General features: G+C 32.5%; 1 non-coding gene across 1 annotated transcript; it reads right to left on the reverse strand.

Moving 5' to 3' along the window:
• Positions 1-7638: 7638 nt before the first annotated feature.
• Positions 7639-7725, reverse strand: TRNAS-GCU (transfer RNA serine (anticodon GCU)). Its single transcript has one exon. It is a non-coding gene; the product is annotated as a tRNA-Ser (tRNA).
• Between the last annotated feature and the right edge of the window lie 366 nt (positions 7726-8091).

The raw sequence follows: 8091 nt of genomic DNA on the forward strand, positions 1-8091 counted from the left end.
TGCATTAGTTACACATCACAATTTTGTTTTTTTCAAGTATTGTAGATCCTTCTAGCAGAGGCGGTAGAGTTTGTACTTTCTAACACTTTCCCTCAAACTCAACTTTGCATTCCAATCATTTCTTTGAATTTGTTGAACATATCCGCCTGCAATGGCTTCGTAAAAATATCAGCTAGTCGTTCTTCAGTTCTGCAATAAATTAATTCCACAACTTTATTTTTGACTTGCTCCCCAATAAATTCTTATTTTGTGTCAGTGTGTTTGCTTCGGCTATGGGAGACTGGATTCTTTGCAAGTGATATTTTCAAAATTTTATTTGCAATATAAAAATATATGGAATAACTATTCCTCTTAGTATCCTTAACTAAAAAATATTTCTCAGATAGGAAATTTCGGATGTTCCTGACGCCTACTGAATCATCAACATTACTATAACTGTACTTGTTACTTTCATTCCAATTATAAAAGGTTTTATCCGTATCCGTAAAAATCGGGTGTTCACTTAGATTGGCATTTTCAATAGGACCAAAACGATCCGCCGATTCACTTAACCCGCACCCGTATTCTAATTCTCTATTAAACAACATAGAATTGAACCACCATTTTTCCATAGAGCTTTTTTCCCATATTTACACCAAAATACAATAGATGAATAATCATTCGATGAAAAATCATAATCATATAAGTATTCTATTTTAAATATTATATATCATTTATTTACTATAAAAAAAACCTCATTTATTTTTAGACCCAATTAGTCATTATGAATTTCCTTTTTCCTATTATATATATTTTATTCTACCCCTAATCCATTTTTTTTTTTTTTTTTTAATAGATAGAAATATATTTTTGTGGCTATAGAAAACGACATTGTATGTCAACAACAAAATAGAAAAAATAAGGTATGAATAGAACAAGAGAACGAAGGGGGATAAAATAGAAAAGAGTTATCAAAATCTATATACAAGTCATCCACGCCTTCTTTTCTTATTTCTTTAATTGAATTTCATTTGTTGATTAGGACAAAATTCCATAAAAACACCCGCTATAACACCTCACATTTTTAAGTTTAAATATTAATATGTTAAATGAGAATTAGAGGGAAAGAATAGTAAAAATCCTGAAAAGAAGGTCGAAATACGTAAAACGGTAAATTGACAAATGGTTGTTAACCTTGTTACCAATTAATTTTACTTAGTATAAACTAAAGTGTGTAGAGGAAATATAAACTAAATGGTATATTTTTAGTCTCACAAGTAGGTGAATCATTTCCAAATCAATTTCTAAGTCCTTTTGGTGTTTCGTCGTTAATGTCATTGCCTTGTCTTAATGAGATAACAAATCAATAAAGGAAAATCCCTTTTGAATTCCCTAGGCGGTGATGTGATGAGAATTTAGCTGGCCTTAGATTTCATTAATTGACAAGGGAATTAGTAGAAGCAAGTGAAGCAAGTGCTTGGCGGTGGAGAGCAAAGTGCCCAGCGGTGGAACAAAAGGAAATGAGAAAAGAATTTAATAAGCAAAGTTAAGGTCCTTAGTGTCCCAAAACATCCAAGTCGGTTTCATTGTCTCTCCAAGCACGTGACCAAAAGAAGAATAAAAAGAGTGAGCTCCTTGTCATGCTTAATCAAAGTCGGCAAAGGAACCAATAAGGAAAAGGATTCTGAATTCTTAAGTCATCCAGGTCGGTTCTCCCTTGTCCAATACAAACAAGTCGGTCCTCTTTTTTTTTCTTATCCCAACATGACCGCCTATAGCTTTTCTTTCTTTCCATACGGCCAAGGAAAATTCTGGCTGCTTAAGATATCAAGTCGGTTTTCACTTTGTTCAAAGCATCAAGCAGCTGAATTGTTTCTTCTCCATCAACCAGCAGCTGCAACCGAGGAAAGGAGAGAAAGAGGTAAGTCCTAAGTAGGTTCTAAACATCATAGACGGTTCCTTTTCATTAGCCAAGCCCATGACCACCTCTTGTTGTGTTTCTTTCTTGCATACAGCAAGGAGAATTTGGATGGGAATAAGGCAATAAAGAATGGAACTAATGGACAAGCAAGTCAATGAAGCAACTTGAGCGAGCCTTGTGATTGTAGTCGGTTATCTCTTTGTTTTTCTTTTTGACATCAAGCAGCTGAAATTTCCCTTCAAAACCGTAGCAGCCCAAGGGAGTTAAGAGGAGCTTGTGAGTAACTTCTTGTCCCTAAAATGCTTAGTTACTTTGAGGAAAAGAATCCTTGTGTTCTTGTGGTCATAACCTTGTATTTTCCTCTTCTTGATAACTGGTAAAAGATGAGTTTCCAATCATATATCATCCGCACCAAGGGGCTGACTTTGGATGGAGTTTCATTTAAATATGTTATGGCTTGATGGTTGATGAATTCCTTGGATTGAAGTGCAAAAATATGGTTATATTTGAAAAAAAATCATGAACTTTGAAATAGGCCAATTCGGCCAAGAGGAGAAAATTGTGTAAACAGTATGTTAATAAAATTCTAGGTGGAAGTGGATGTTGGTTTCTATAAGTTTAGATGATGTTATGAAGTGTATATTAAGTTATATAAGTGGTCAAGTCATGAGTGAGTTGGTAGAAAATTAAATGAAAAATAATTTAAGTGTATGCGGTGTGCTTTTGAACCTAGAAGAAATAATTGGGAAAATGAGTTTTTGACGTTTTCGTATTCTGACAGAAATGCCATATATTGATGATTCGTACATGGTTGTTGTAGGTTGCCGTACGTTGATTTGAACCCCGAATCGTGAGCTCGGTAGATTGTCCTTGGCCCTGGATCAAGTGGGATTGAGGTGAGTAGTTGGAACCATGCTTGTGTAATTAATAACTTGCATGTGTTCATATGAACGGTAATTAATTGAGAATGTTCTCTGTGTAGGCATTTCTGTGGTATAACGAGCTCGAGAAATATATTACGTTGGAGCTACGTGGAGAGGATTATTCAGGTAACCTCTTGGTACTGGGGCTTGTTCCCCTTGTGTGTTCCACCATGCCGTTGAGGGTGATGGTAGGAAATGTATATGAGTAATGTAGAATAACATGATCATGCATTTAGTATGTATGTTGGTACATAGGTACCGAGTCTCGGGCCAGCAGACAGTTTTGCCTTCGGGTGTTTCGGACTTCCACTGGATAGGTCTTCGAGAGGGAGTTCCAGTTGACCTAGGGTCGTGGTGTGTGATCCGGGTAGGAGCACACTAGGAAGTCTCGGGTGTATGCGGATGGGAGGGTTACCTTGGTTTGATGTTCTAGGAACATGCCTTGGATGAGACCTATAGGCTTATATGCCGAGGACATTGCGTGGTGTTGGTAGCTACCATTTCAGCTTCGTCGTATTTTATACCCTATGATCCCCGATTTCACTAAATCCCTTGTTGTATCCTGTTTTCAAGAAGTTATTTTATATTATTTATATGCATCGAAGTGAATCATTGGGCGGAGTATTCTCCAGAACCTCTGGGTTATTGAGATATATTCGTATATCACACCTCGTCTCGGGGATTTTATTTCAGGAGGTAGCAGTGGTGCAGGAGCGGCGGGTAAGAAGCCCGCATGATGATTAGCTAGAGTATTTGCAGTATTTTGCATTTTGGTGGCCACTAGGCCTAGGCTAGACTTAGGGCATGAACATTCCATATGTATGTAGGATGAGATTCATTGTCATATTTGTTCATGTCATTTTGCCTAAGTCTAGTACATATATCATTTTGAGGTTTTTACATTATGTTGTATTTGAAGACTTTGAGTTGTAAAGTGTAATATGCATATAGAGATTGTAAAATGTACCTGAATAGTTGATGTAATATGTAAGCATGTAATATGAAGGAAGGGCAATAGGCCTATTTTAGGAACATGATTATGTGTATGTTTAGAAGATGCATGCAATTGGACTTTGATGATTGAAACATATTAAGTATTAATCCAAGAAGCAATGTGATATGTATTATATAAGCAAAATAAACTGTGTTGGGTTGTAAGTGCCCCAAGGCATTGTTGGTCCTTGTGTGTGCCACCCACTGATTATTAGGTACTATTTGAGGTCATAGATCACTTGTACAAATTTGGGAAACGTTGGAAAAACAAAGGAAATTCTGGCAAATTTTTTAGAAACTGACAATTTTAGGCGAACTTTGGGAGAGCATATCTCCTTCCACAGAGGTTCGATAGGAACGTGCCATATGCCATTTTAAAGCTTGAGATGTCCCCTACATGATATTAAAATATTATAATTTTTCTGGGTTGAACGCAACCCTGTAGAATACTGTGAACACAGATTGTCCAGAACCCTCTTGTGTAGGGGCTGTTTTAGGCAGTTTTCGGGAATATTATTCCCGCTTCGTTTCTCAGTCAATTTAAGCATATGATATATCAAATTGAAGGTTGAGGTGTCTAGTTTGTCGTATAAAAAGTTGAGAGAAATTGGATGAGTGGATTTTCTGCAGTAATTCGTGGAGTGAGAGATGTTTAGAGCTGTTTCCCTTTTTGAAATATCCTGAACGGTTCCTGTAGGTTGAGCGCCCTGCTCAAGGAAATATTGAATAACAGGAATATTTAAATAGGTTTGATTATTTATTGGATCATAAAAACCCACTTTCCGAAGATCTCTTCCCCCTCTTCGGGATCGAACATCAATCGCAACGATTCGATAAACGGCTCATTGGGATAGAGATAGATGACCAACAACCCCCCCCCCCTTGAAACGTATAAGAAGTTTTCTCTTCGTACGGCTCGAGAAAATGACAAGTTATGTCTTTGTATCAATCAAATAGATCAATAAAATCATCAAATCAACTAGACTAGGATTTCAGTCTTTTTTATTATTCTTTCTTAAAAAAAAAAAACTCCTCGTATTCACAATCTCATAACTCAAATTGGATCATAACTCAAAGGAAAACAAAAGTTTTAGTTATTTTATTTCACTTATTGAGCGGTCTCTACCCCCTTTCTTTTCTTGCCTTTATTTCTTTAGAATCTTCTTTTTTCACTTTAATGGAATTGTTATTCTAATTGAATTTTTGAGACAGTTTGAAAATGGTATTTACTTGTTCCAGGATCTTTTAGCTTTTCCTTGAATCGTTGGGTTTAGACATTACTTCGGGGATCTTTAATCATTTCCAAAAATGGCAGCAACATACCATTTTTTCTTTCTCTCAAAGAATTAGATAAATAGAAGGTTGATTCCCTCGTATACACTTTGAATCGAAATAGTTTTACCAATTCCTCCGAAAAGTAAATTGATTTTTTTGGAAACCTTGCTCGAATTGGATCCTTTTTCTTTCTCTATCAAAAATATACTTACGAAGTTGTTCTAATTTATTTTATTAATTTTCACTAACCTTAGATACTTGCCTCTTATAAATGAATCAACTCGAGCTCCCTCGTGTACTATACTATTTACAGCATCAATATCTCTTCACCCCCCCCCACCCAAACAAAATAATGAGTTCTAGTGGAAGAGAAGAAACGATGTCGAGCCAAGAGCACTTCCATTTCTATATACTAGAAAAAATGGCGGATGTTAGAATCCACAGATAATTGAATCATGTCTTTCAAGTCGCACGTTGCTTTTTACCGCATCGTTTCAAACGAAGTTTTACCATAACATTTATTCCTTTAGTTTAGATCCGGTATGTAATTGATTCATTTATTAAATCGTGAATAGTCATTGATTGTTGAATTGATACATAAGAATCTATTAACTTCTACTTGGTTTTCCCTCTATATGACTGGAGAATTTATAAAGTAAAGAAGTATAACAAAATTAAAATTAACTCGATGTTGTATGAATATATTTTCTATTCTATTTGGATAGTTTGTAAAATAGAAAAAAATGGAATTGCTTCAAAAAAAATATGAAAAATATACATATCTAAAAAAAAAAAGAGAAATAAATATGAAATAAACTATAATATAAAAATAGAATAAGAATAAAAAAAGGGAGAGGGGTTAGTCTTTATTCTTATATTTCATTTGTATTACATAAGATACACATCACATCATGAATAGATATGTTCTGGGACGGAAGGATTCGAACCTCCGAATAGCGGGACCAAAACCCGTTGCCTTACCGCTTGGCCACGCCCCATTTTTGATTTGGCACTAATAAACACTATTCTTGATATTGGTTGTTCGTCAATTCTAGTTCAACAATTTCTATATAAAAAATTGTTGATAGTATTTTGACATGTCTATTTTTATATGTATATATAGAATTCAATTCAGATATTCTATTAAAGTATGATTTCTTCTATTTGTAGGTCTGATATTATTCATTTTTTAATAGTTTTACTCATTTATGAATATTGATTCATATCTATAATTCATTTCATTCATAAAAGTTCATAAAAAAATTATGTATTTCTTATAAATGAATAGATAGCATAAAATAGTCGAAATCGTAATATTCTTATTCATAAATATTCTTATTAATATAAGTATTCATAACATAAATTAAATATCTAAAATAAGAATATTTGTATTCTATTTCTTATTTTAGATATTTTTGAATATTCAAAAATATCTAAAATAAGAAATAAATATATATATATTCATTCAATATCTTAATTATTTTAATTATTATAAATTGTTTTTTTTATTATAATAATTAATTATATATAATTAATTATTATAATCTTAGTATAATATATATATATACAACTTTTCTTTTTTGAATATACAATTTCAAACAGAAGATTATTAAAAAAATAGAATATTAATAAATATATAACAAAATTGGAATAAAAATTATAATTTTATTACACATATTAACATAATATTAATATTGTACGTATATTATAATTATATATATACAATCAAATACAATAATAAAAAATGCGAATTCAAAAAAAGAAAAAATATAATGAATTTTATTAAAAAACAAAATGTTTGTTATGCTTAATATCTTTAGTTTTGTCTGTATTTGTATTCACCCTGCTCTTTATCCAAGTAGTTTGTTCTTGGCTAAATTACCCGAAGCCTACGCTTTTTTGAATCCAGTTGTAGATATTATGCCAGTAATACCCTTACTCTTTTTTCTCTTAGCTTTTGTTTGGCAAGCTGCTGTAAGTTTTCGATGAGATCATTAAATTTATTAAATTAAATAATGTCCTAACAAAATTCATAATTTCTTTTAAAACCAAAATTAAAACATTTTAAGAATTTATAGGATCAGATAAGTCTTAGAGCATGAATCTTCGATTCCAATATGTAGATTTTTTTGATAGACAAGAAAAATCCCGACCCTTTCATAATTTTCCTTTTTTCCATTGAGAAATCCGAATCCTATTATTAGATTTGAATCCACCATCAATATCTAGATGTCAATATCTAGATTGTTTATATGAAAGAGAATTTTTGGTATTGGTAATAGGAATGAATATTGGTACTAAGAAATAGTACTCAAAGACTCGACTCTTACCTTACTACAAATCCATTTACGAATTTTTTTTTCTCTTTCCTCGAAATCACTTCATTTCTTAGAAAACTGAGTCTCAGAAGAAACATAATGTGTAATATAAGAGAATCTATTCTCTTTCTCTGTCGTTTTTTTATTATCTTGGAGATTTTGTAATGCTTACTCTAAAACTATTTGTTTACACGGTAGTGATATTCTTTGTTCAAATCCTCAACGGAAACGGAAAGAGAGGGATTCGAACCCTCGGTACAAAAATTCATACAACGGATTAGCAATCCGACGCTTTAGTCCACTCAGCCATCTTTCCCCACTAAAAAAAAAACGATTCTTTATATCTTACTTTTTTTTCTTATCCCAGACAACAACGATTTTTTTTTTTTTACAGCCAGAGCCCGGCTAGGTACTGGCCGGGCTGCTCTTTTCCTTTTTTTAAAATAGATTTGAAATTATTATTTTTTATTATTATAATTTTCAGATAAATTTTGAATCATCAAGCCATCACGGCCAAAATGAATCAAAACAAATTTTACAGGATTAACAAACTATCACGGTTAAATTACCTCTCTAATTTTAATATGACAATTTTTTATTTAGAAAAATATGGATAAAATCTAAAAGTGTTTTAGGTCATCATTTGTGTAAAAAAAAAAAATTACGTCTGCATCTTTTTTTT

This window comes from Gastrolobium bilobum, unplaced genomic scaffold (assembly GCF_033153095.1).
Source record: "Gastrolobium bilobum isolate Gb01-03AN ecotype WA unplaced genomic scaffold, APGP_CSIRO_Gbil_v1 utg7782, whole genome shotgun sequence".
NCBI classification, from domain to species: domain Eukaryota; kingdom Viridiplantae; phylum Streptophyta; class Magnoliopsida; order Fabales; family Fabaceae; genus Gastrolobium; species Gastrolobium bilobum.